Here is a 9,888-nt window from a genome sequence, read left to right as displayed (position 1 = left end):
ATTTTGCATGTTTTGGAGTTGTTCTCCTCCACAAAGGAAGCAATCTTTAGGAAACACTGCAGTTCAAATCTCTTTGAGGACGGAAAGGGGAATTTATCCCCTTTCTTGAAGCATGAGATCATCTTTGCTCAGAGTGAGCTGGAAGCTATGGGAAGATGGAGATGTTCCCCAAACAACACCTAATGGAAGAGCTTGATTGCTGACAGCACCAGACCACTAATGAAAACTTTAAGGAATTAAAAAAATAACAACGAAACAGGAAACAAACAACAAGTAAACCAACAGATTTTTAAAGATTTCCTCCCCTACCCTGTTACAAGAATATAGAGCTGTTTGTGTAGGTATTGTGGGCACTTCAGACTAGACAGGCTCCTGTGAAGGCAAAGATGCTACTTCACAGCCTGAAGTGTAACAAGAACAAACTTGTGTTTGTTTTTTTAATTATTATTTTTTCCCTCTTCTCCTGTTTATGTGCCCTTAGTTTCTCATCCATCCTGTGCCTAGTGTGGCTACATCTCTTGTTGACTGGAGGTGTGTTCCAGGCTGGTCCACACTTAGTCCCCAGCCTACTTTCCAGTATCTTCTACAGGCTTTTTATTCTAGCCACATCTCTGCCTGAATCCACCCTGGATAGAAGTTCTTCTTTCAGTGGGAAAGCTGTTGCCCTGTCTGTCTGATGTGCACTGAAGGCAGGAGCAACCCATCAGCCCAGGTGAGTTAATGTGAGCTGCAGAAACTCCAGAAATCCTGAGGTGATGGTTGAAAGTGCTTTCTCTGCAAAGCACAGCCCGTGGCACTTGTTTTGTGACACATTTGGATCCTATTGCCTTGCTCTTCTGCTGGATTTAGGAAGATTGTGTGCAGAAGAAAGCAGTGGTCTTTGCCAGTGAAGTTTGCAGGCACTGGCCCATGACATCTTGTATGGTTAAAAGCTGATGATTGTAGACACTAGCAGGAGTTTAAAAAAAGCAGCTAGAGATGTGTGGCTTCTCCTTTATCCCCCTCCCCACAGACCAGGTGCTCTGTGCTTTCTGAGCACAGTGGTTTCTGAACGTTAAGAAGCATGTAAACTGTCTCCAGCTGAGGACACAGCGCTGCACCTCCCTCTGCACCAACACAAGAAACAAGAACAGAAAAAGAAAAAGAAAGAGAAAACACCATCAGTAACTCTTGAAAATCCTGATCATCATGTGGCATTGCTAGAATGTCCTTACTAACTGAACAGAATGGGAGTAGCCTGTGATTTTCTGACTCTTAGACGTGACTGCTTTGGGAGAAAGACAAGGAAGGGATCGATATTTACAACAAGAAAAAGGTTTTAATTACTTAGAGCAAGAACATGTTCTGAAGAGTAAAGATTTTAGACTTAGTGTGCATGGAACAAAAGGCCGTTGTGTGCTATGTACAAGAGTTGCTGAGAGTTTGTATTCTGCCCTTTTTTTTTTCTGTGGGAGTTATTTCCTGTTGTTGACTAGAGTTCTTTATTTAGAACCACCTAGCTACTGAATGATGGCTAGCTCGCAAAAAGTACGATTAAAACTTTCTAAGGCATATTTCAACATCTTCTCACTTGCATTAATTTGTGGTGGATCTTTGCTAGGTAAAAGTTCAAAACAACAAATGCATTTTCCTTATCAGCCGTGTCAGCTAACAAAAACATGCTGGGGGGCTGAGGGCTTTCCCCTGAACATCTCATGGAAGATGGTGTTTCAGTAACAAATGTGGCTTGTTGTGGTTTGAAAACCAAAACAAAGCAGCCAAACTCCTGGTCTCCCTCCTCCCTTCTAACAGTAATGATGTGGCATTTTAAAGAGGCCACTCCTGATGGACCCCACTGTTATGGCAGGAGTGCAGCAAGCACTTGCACGTTCCCAACTATTCTGATGAGAAAGGGTTTCCTTTGCTGAGTGCTGCCACAAAGAAGAGGTTTTTGGTTGCTGACCTGCATGGGGACACCATTTGTGTACATGTGTCAAGTCAAATTATCAGCATTTTGACATTTCACTTCTTCTTTTGCTTTCATGGCATGGGCTGAACATTCAGCTAAGGAAAGTGAGCAGAAGAACAGGTTGAAAAAGAAGTTTCAACCTAAAGGTTAAAATACTGAGTTACAAATGTGAAAATGCAGGCAAAGTTACTGCTTTTTTGCTTAGCAGGAATCATGCTAGGAATGTCCCCTGGGTGTGGATGGTTAGCAAATGCCCCAGGCCATGAGATAGCAGATGGACAGTCACCCCTGCTGGATCAGGCCTGGGAGCTCTCTCAGGAGTTCTGACTTCTGCTTGGCTCTTGCAAGGAGGCTGGTGCCTTCCTGGGAAACAACGGGCAGCTCCTGCTTTTGCACACAGGTTGTGGAACAGGAGCGACGGCTGCTTGCACCCTAACAGCAGTTCATATCTTTCCTCCTGCAAATAAAACTGATGGAAGCTGGTTAGAAAAACTGGGGCTCTGCAGGAAAGGGGATCTCTCTGAAGGAGAGGACTTTGGGAGCCTTCTGCCCATCCCTTCCTGCTGGCTGGGAAGTGGCTGTCTCAGCTGCTGTGGACTTGAGGGAGCAGCATGCCCCTGGCTTTCCCAGCACTCTGCCATCCTGCCTGTAGCATAGCTTCTTTCTTCCTTCAAATGCTGTCAGATGCTGCTGGAGAAGAGAGATGGGGGTAACCAGACAGGAGAGCTGCCTCACCCCTCTCCCAGAGCCACTTTTAAGGATGTTGGCTCTCTGAAGTCACTTTGGGAAGAGGGAGAGAGCAAGTGAGGGCTGTGAGAAGATGAGCAAGGTAGCGATAAATGGTGGATCTTTGGCTTCCTTCTTTGTCCTGGTGACATTCCAGGAGAACTGGGTGGGGTTTGCAAGGCTTTCATCTATCTTTGCTTGGGAATACAGGGTAGGTGTAAACCTCTCAGCCTTTGGCTAATGGTCACTATATGAAGAGCTTCCTTCAAAGTGAGAGTGTAAAAAAGGTTTGGAGAGAACATAAATGAGTCTGTACCATTCCCTTTTTCTTTAATAAGCTAACATCCCTTTCTGCCCATCACAGGACAGTTTTAGGCAAGGCTGAGAAGTTCAGGCTTCACCCACAGTCTGTTTATGTGCACATACAATACAGGAACTGGGGGAATGCAGAGAGAGCAAATGAATCATTTCCACTTACATCCTCAGTACAAGCACCAGATATGCCCATTCCCTCTTTTTACAGATCTGTTTTTTGCACATGATTAATGAATTCACGCATTCTGTGAAGGGTTAAAACAGAAAGATTTGTGCATTCATTGCACTGACTCAGTGAGTTCAGTTCTAGATTGTCTTCATTTATTCATCGTGGACCAGAATGGCAGTAGGAGTTTATGCTGCATTTGATGTTCTTGTGATACTTGTTGGTTGTTTGGGTTTTTTTTGCTGGCTTCTTTTTCTTCTCATCTAAATTTGGCTCTGCAGATTCAACTGTTTTATTGGGGTTTGGGGTTTTTCTAGAAGAAGTAAGTGTAGGTCACTTACTGCCTAAAATTAGACCCCTAGAAGGCTGTCTGTCTGAAAGGAGTTCAGATTACCATCATCTGTGAAGAATGTTGCACGTGGGACAGTTGGAAGAAGGATTTCTTGTTGCAAATTTGGATCATCCTGAAAATCCCTGTATCTCACTGGGTAAACACTGTTGAATCTAGTGGTTCTGAATTCTGAAAAAAGCCAATTGGAAATGCCCAAGCCCTGCACGTGGTGTGGGAGCTTAATGTGCTGTACCAGTCTGCCAGCAGAAGCTGCTAGAGAAAAGGTGCATTTGATTGGATGTCAGTGTACTAACTTGTGTTTTCATTTAAGTAGGGGATGAAACGTAAGTTTTTTTCTTTTTTTCCCCTCGGTAATGCATCTGAGCACGAGCACATTATTCTCCAGTGACGTGGTTTTAGGTGCTATGTAAGATTTGCAGCGCTGCATCGTCTTACATCAACACCGTAGCTACGACGCCATTTAGTTTGTGCCATCACAGCCTCAGACACCCCAATACTGCTGCACTGTGCTTTAATGCCACACATCTGAGCAGGAACCTCCACGTCCGTAGCCTCTCATCACCTGCTGGTGGCCCCGTTTGGTCTATCGAGCCGTCGGCGTTTCAACAAGCTTGAGCAGTGCTAAACGTATTCCAGCGTGCCTATGCAGACAGGCTTCATCCAGGTCTCAGATGTGTTTAAGAAGACAGCGTGGTACGTCTGCACTCCAGAAATGCACAGCTCCACGCAGAGCTCCACTTCTGAAAAGGAGCTTTCGTGTGCTAAGCCAGGTTGGAGGAGTTGCTGTCCTGTGGGGAACGGGGAGCAGAGCGTCCATCAGCGTTACAGCCGTGATGGCACCCTTTGTGCTAATGAGGCACACGTGCAGCTCTCATGCTGAACAGCCCTGTGTTGTGCAGGTTTTCAGGATCAGGTTGGGATTGTGCAGGAGTCTACTGGGTGGCCTAAGGCTTCTGGCTTGATTTCAGTGACATCTGTTTACACCAGTGGTTAATTAGGCCCAAAGACCGGCCATCTCCCTGAATTTCCCCCCCCCTGCTTCTGTGTTGTTGTTGTTTTCCTTTATTTGAAGTATTCCCTCTTGGTTGTAAAACAGAGCCTTCAGTTCTATCCATGGATTTTTTTCTCTTAATGTACTGGCCCCCAGTATTAGATGAGTATCAGAGTATCGACCTCGCCTCCCTTCAAAGAAGTAACTAAGTGTTCCAGAAGAGAATGGCTTGTGCCTTGGAGAGGCTGCAGAGCGAGCACTGAAAGGAGAAATAAGAAAGCAGCATTTCACAGCCCCGGATTGTTTAAAACTTAACACAGTGTGAAGCACAATCCACTGCATCTCCAGAAGCGTGAGTACAAAGCAGGGACGGACTGAGGATCCTGTGTGCTGCACAGCTTTGGTGTGAACAGAGCGGCCTGGCTCCACAGCAAAGCACGTCTCGCCAGAGATGCAGCCTGAACGGAATATGGGAAAAACAAGGATGTCTGTGAGAAGGCAGAAGGATGTGTGAGTAGCCGGTGAGGGCAGGCAGGCAGTGCACACTTTGTCAGGGGACGGAGCTTTTCAGTGGAGCGACGATGATGCACACCAGCAGCCTCCAGAGCACTGGGAGTGCTCAGGGAATTACAGAGGGAGGGAGTCATCTCAGTGCACGAGGAATGCAGCAAAACCTCCTCTGACTAAGCCAGCTAATGCACGTTCCTTTTTTTTTTTTTCTTTCCTGATAATCCAGTTCCATAATATTTCCTTAATAATTTAATACCCGAAGAGTAGCAGGCCTTTTGCAAAGCGTTCAAATCATGAAGTCTCTCTTTCAGGCAAAACCTTGCCCCTCTTGTCCTTGAAATGCTCTGGGGATTTTTACCAGGTATAACTACTTTAGTTCAGGTGTTGTTTGTTGCTTTTTTAGAATTCCTTTATGAACTCACCATGCGGCACAGCCCTTGGTCCTGCCAAGCCCCAGCTTTCCGTTACTAGACCCTATGGGCCTGATCCTGCACCACTTGAAGCCACAGACTTTAGGAACAGAAATTGGCATCGAAATCTGCAGCAAGGCTTAGAATAAGCACACGGAGGAGGTTAGTTGTGCTCAGAGCACTGATTCATGAGCTCCACGGTTTTTGCATATCCGTTCATTTTACCTAAGTAAGACCAACTGCCCAATTGGACATGTAATATATGATACTGCATTAGAAGTAAGGCTGCATTTGGTCATGCTCATTAATTAAACTGATTTCTCCTGTAGTTGTTTGTTATTTTTTTTCCTAGAGAACTAACAGAGAATGATAATTAAGCATATTATGCATTCTAGGGAACGATGTTTCTCCTCCTGCCACAGGAACATCAGAGGAGAAAAACAGGAACTAAAGCAGAAAATGTTAAGAAGAAATAAAAAAGAAAAAGCTAAAATTGGAGTGAGAAGGGGGAGCATTCCTTCCTTCTGTTTCAACTGATTCCTCTGTGCCTCGGGACGTGCGTGGCAGCCTTCTTACAGTGGATGAGTTGCACCAGCAGGAAAAAAAAACAGAAGCCAACTGAAATCTAAAGCAAAGCAACACAGCTTTCCACAGGTGCAGCACAGCTCCCTGGTGATGCGTGACTGCAGTAATGCAGCCCTCTAATTTATTTTTTTTCGGAGTGGATTGCTTTTATTTGCAGCTGACCCTTGCTTAAGAAAGCCGTTAGTGCTTCAGTCTCAGTCCTGCTGCTGAGCATCTCTCCCTGCTGCTCCACTGCTGTTGCTGTTGTCATCGCCTGGCCACGGCTCCTTCCAGAAGGCCATGATTGATCCTCAGCTGGCCTCAGTGGGGATGTCTTGAGGCTTTGTGATGGTTTATGATGTTTAATTCACACCTTCACTCTTGGGCTTAGAATATAGAATCACAGACTGTCTTGGGTTGAAAAGGACCACAATGATCATTTGGTTTCAATTCCCTGCTATGTGCAGGGTCGCCAACCAGCAGACCAGGCTGCCCTGAGCCACATCCAGCCTGGCCTTGAATGCCTCCAGGGATGGGGCATCCACAGCCTCCTTGGGCAGCCTGTTCCAGTGCATCACCACCCTCTGAGTGGTTCTTCCCTGTGGGACCTGTATTGCACAGTGGATTGCACTGCACCAGTGGGATGAGCACCCTTGGCTGTAGGCAGGCCCCTAAGATAGTTTTTCCCAAGTTATTGGTGCTGGTAGGGTCTTGCTTTGCAAGAAGTTGTCTGCTGGGGGGCAGTGTTAGGTGCTTCTCTGTCACCCCCTGTGTGCATTAATGCCAAAGCATGCAGGGAGGGAGTCAAGCCGTTTTGTTCTTAAAATTACCAGGTGAAAACCTTGTAGCATTAATACGTACTGCAATTAGAAAGGCCAGAGATGCAATTAGAAAGTGAGGAAACTGTTCAATGTATCTTTCTTTTTTCTTTTCTTTTCCTTTTTTTTTTTTTTTTTTGAACAACTTGAGAGATGCCGACATCTCAGTGCACTAAAGATAGCCCGTTTCCTAATTAGCACTCATGTTGATAGCCAGAGATTACCTGGCCATCTGTAATATTTCTAATGAATTGCCCTAGGAAGTCTGGTGTCTGTTATCCCTTCCCTCCCCCCCCAATCTTTAATTTGTCTGTTAATTGATTTATTCTTCATACAGGATGGCTTTTGAATGATCTAAAGGAGACCTGGGCAGACTTTGACAAGACAGCGCTGCGTTTGGGCTGTGTCTGTGGCCCGTGTCAGGTCAGAACCCTACAGAGAAACACAATTTGGTTCCTTCTCATTAGTTTGTACCCTCTTACATGAGCAGCCCAACGGCCTGCCCCTTGCAGGCTTTTCCCCCAGCTCCTGTGGTTTCTGGGAGCCTCTGCCAACTCACTTTCCTGCCCAACATTTCATGGCTCAGGCACAGGCTGTTTCCAAGCTCACTAACATGTTTGGGCAAATTGCTGGGCCTTGCAGACACCTCCTGGCCAGACTGCTGCGGAGCTGAGCTTCCCAGCCAGAAAGGTCTCCTGAAACCCCACTGCAGGCCATGGGAGTTGCAATCAGCAATAGGATTGTTTGCTGTGTGTTGCCTTACCTCATCCTGGAGGAGGATGCAGCAGAGCGAAGGCAGGAACTCCGCTCGGATCGATTCGTGTTGTGACCTATGCTCATCTGAGAGTGCTTCTGAGCGTGGATGCAGGTTGTACTCGTTATGTTCGGAGGAATGATCTGAGTTACAATGTGACTGTAAACTCCTGCCAAGAAAGGCCCAGGGGAGTTACAGTAGGAAACAGAAGGGGCGGTGAGTTTTCTCTTAGACTAGCGTAAAATTGGAGCAACCTAGCAAAGTCACAAGTGCTCACAGCTCACACTTTGGTAAAGGCTTGGGCCTTTTGCTGCCAAGTATTACATGGCAAGACTGAGGCCTTGCATGTCAGAGTGGAGCCCAGCTGCTTATTTAGCAAATGTTTGTGGTTATGCCTATAGTCCCGGCGATAGCATGCACACACCCAGGCAAAGCGCCTGTAAGCCTGCTGTGGACTTTGAGCTCCAGAAGGCAGGCACTGCTGGGCTGGATGCGTCCCCAGCACGGTTACACGCAGCCAGATCCCACTGTGCGATCTGTCACTGTCCAGAGCAACCCCCAAAACAAATGGGGAAGGTCTATACAGCCCATATCAGAACTCGCAAGGGAGCGGGGGAACACGTAGTGTTGTAAAGAGTGAGCAAAGGGGTCAGGATTTACAGGGCTGTAACTACAGAAGGCTTAATTCTGCTCTTAAATATGCCAAGGAGAGCTCAGAGCCATCGCTGCAGTTGTCCCCCCCACTCAGCAGTGTGGAGGGTGCAGAACATGACCCTGACATTTGGCTTAAAAAAAACCCCAAACTGATGAACATGTTGGGCTGTTCTGGCTGTCTTTTGAAAAGGCTGAAGCTCGCTGGGCAGGAGCCACCGGACTCCTAAAGAAAATGAAGTTTTTCCTTTCATTTAGTGACTTTTGGTAACACTGACTACAGTTTTGGAAATCTTGCTTGCTGAATTTCTGCACCTGTCTGCTGGGAGGTATCCAGCAAGGGGAAATCCTGCTTTTAATTTCTGCTGCCTGCTGATTGAGTCGCTTACCGGGGACAGAACTGTGAGGAGAGGTGAGATGGGGCCACACTTATGGCGTCAGTGGTAGGAAATAGCAGCCTCAGTGCTTTAAGTCCCAGCTGTATGGGGTCCCTTCAGTTGTCATTTTAAGTATGTATGTGTGTGTACTCTTAAACCAGTTTTAAGCGATCATTTTTGTGTGTGTGTGTGTGTGTGTGTGTGTGTGTGTGTGTGCACGCGCGCAAGCACCGTTCTTTTCAGTCTTCTGCTTGGACGTGGAACTCTGTCTCTAGCTTGGCCTTCAGCTCGATTGATCCCAAATCGCTACGGGACCTTCAGAGCCTACTGCCTAAGCCATAGCGGCGAGAACGCATCGCCTTTACGGCGGCTCTTCCAGCTCCTTCGGCCCAGAGTCCGAGCGCTGGAGGCGCGGTGCCGCCGGGGCTGCGGGTCGGGCACGGGCACGCGTGGGGGAGGACGAGGAGGAGGAGAAGGGAGGGAGGGAGGGAGGCGGGGGAGGAAGGCCGGGTGAGGCGGGGCCGTGACGCGGGCCGGAGGGCGAGGAGCTCGCCGGAGCCGCCCCTGGCGTCAGCGCTGGCGGCAAGGGCTGGAGCCGGGGCTGCTCCCGCCTCCTCCTCCTCCTCCCTCCTCCTCCATTGTATAATGCTGCCTGATCGAGCGGAGGCTTAAATCCTCCTCCTCCGCACCCCGGCGCAGCGCGGGAGCGCCATATGGAGCTGCTGTGAGGGGCGAGAGCCGGCGCCCCGCGTGCTCGAGTTGCCGGCTGGAGCCGCATGTGGTGAGAGAGCGGGGCCGGGGGCGGCGAGGGGACGTGGGGCGGCTGCCGGCTGGCGGGTCCCCGCTGCAGCCCCGCCGGAGCTGTGCCGTGCCGAGCCCAGAGCTGCTCTCCGGCCGGAGAGGGGCGCGGGGCAGGTGCGCGAGGCTCCGAGCACTTTTAATCGATAAAAAGTACGTCGCATCCCGCTGCGAGCGACCGCGGCGCGTCCTAACAGCCGTAGGGGTGCAGCCTCACCGGGAGCGAGCGGAGAGAGTGGGGGGCTGGGGGGCGCCGTGGGGTGGCGGCGGGCGAGCTGGGCGACGTGGGAGATTGTGCTGTGCCGGAGCGAGGCTGACATATGGCCGGGCATGCCTGCACCTCTCCTGGGCTGCGTTAGGGCAGGGGATTAGCGGGGCTTCCCCCCCACGCTCCCTGATAGCGCAGCCGGGAGGAGCGGGAGGTGGTGGGGGGAGGTTTGCGGACAGGGGTTGTTCGGCTTTGAAAAGCGGTGTGTTCGTTGTGACTTCCTGCGGGGGAGCGCCGGGG

General features: G+C 49.1%; 1 protein-coding gene across 1 annotated transcript in view; it reads left to right on the top strand.

Moving 5' to 3' along the window:
* The first annotated feature begins 9,261 nt into the window (after nucleotides 1–9,261).
* The window catches only part of SERTAD2 (SERTA domain containing 2), an 18,589-nt gene continuing 17,962 nt past the window's right edge, over nucleotides 9,262–9,888 (top strand). The window contains exon 1 of the mRNA XM_042880643.1: nucleotides 9,262–9,363. The gene's annotated coding sequence lies outside the window, so the exon portion shown is untranslated. The remainder of the gene's footprint in view (nucleotides 9,364–9,888) is intronic.

Source organism: Lagopus leucura, unplaced genomic scaffold, assembly GCF_019238085.1.
Source record: "Lagopus leucura isolate 7727_CA_CO unplaced genomic scaffold, USGS_WTPT01 Super-Scaffold_73, whole genome shotgun sequence".
NCBI lineage: Eukaryota > Metazoa > Chordata > Aves > Galliformes > Phasianidae > Lagopus > Lagopus leucura.
This window is presented reverse-complemented; position numbering and strand designations above follow the sequence as displayed.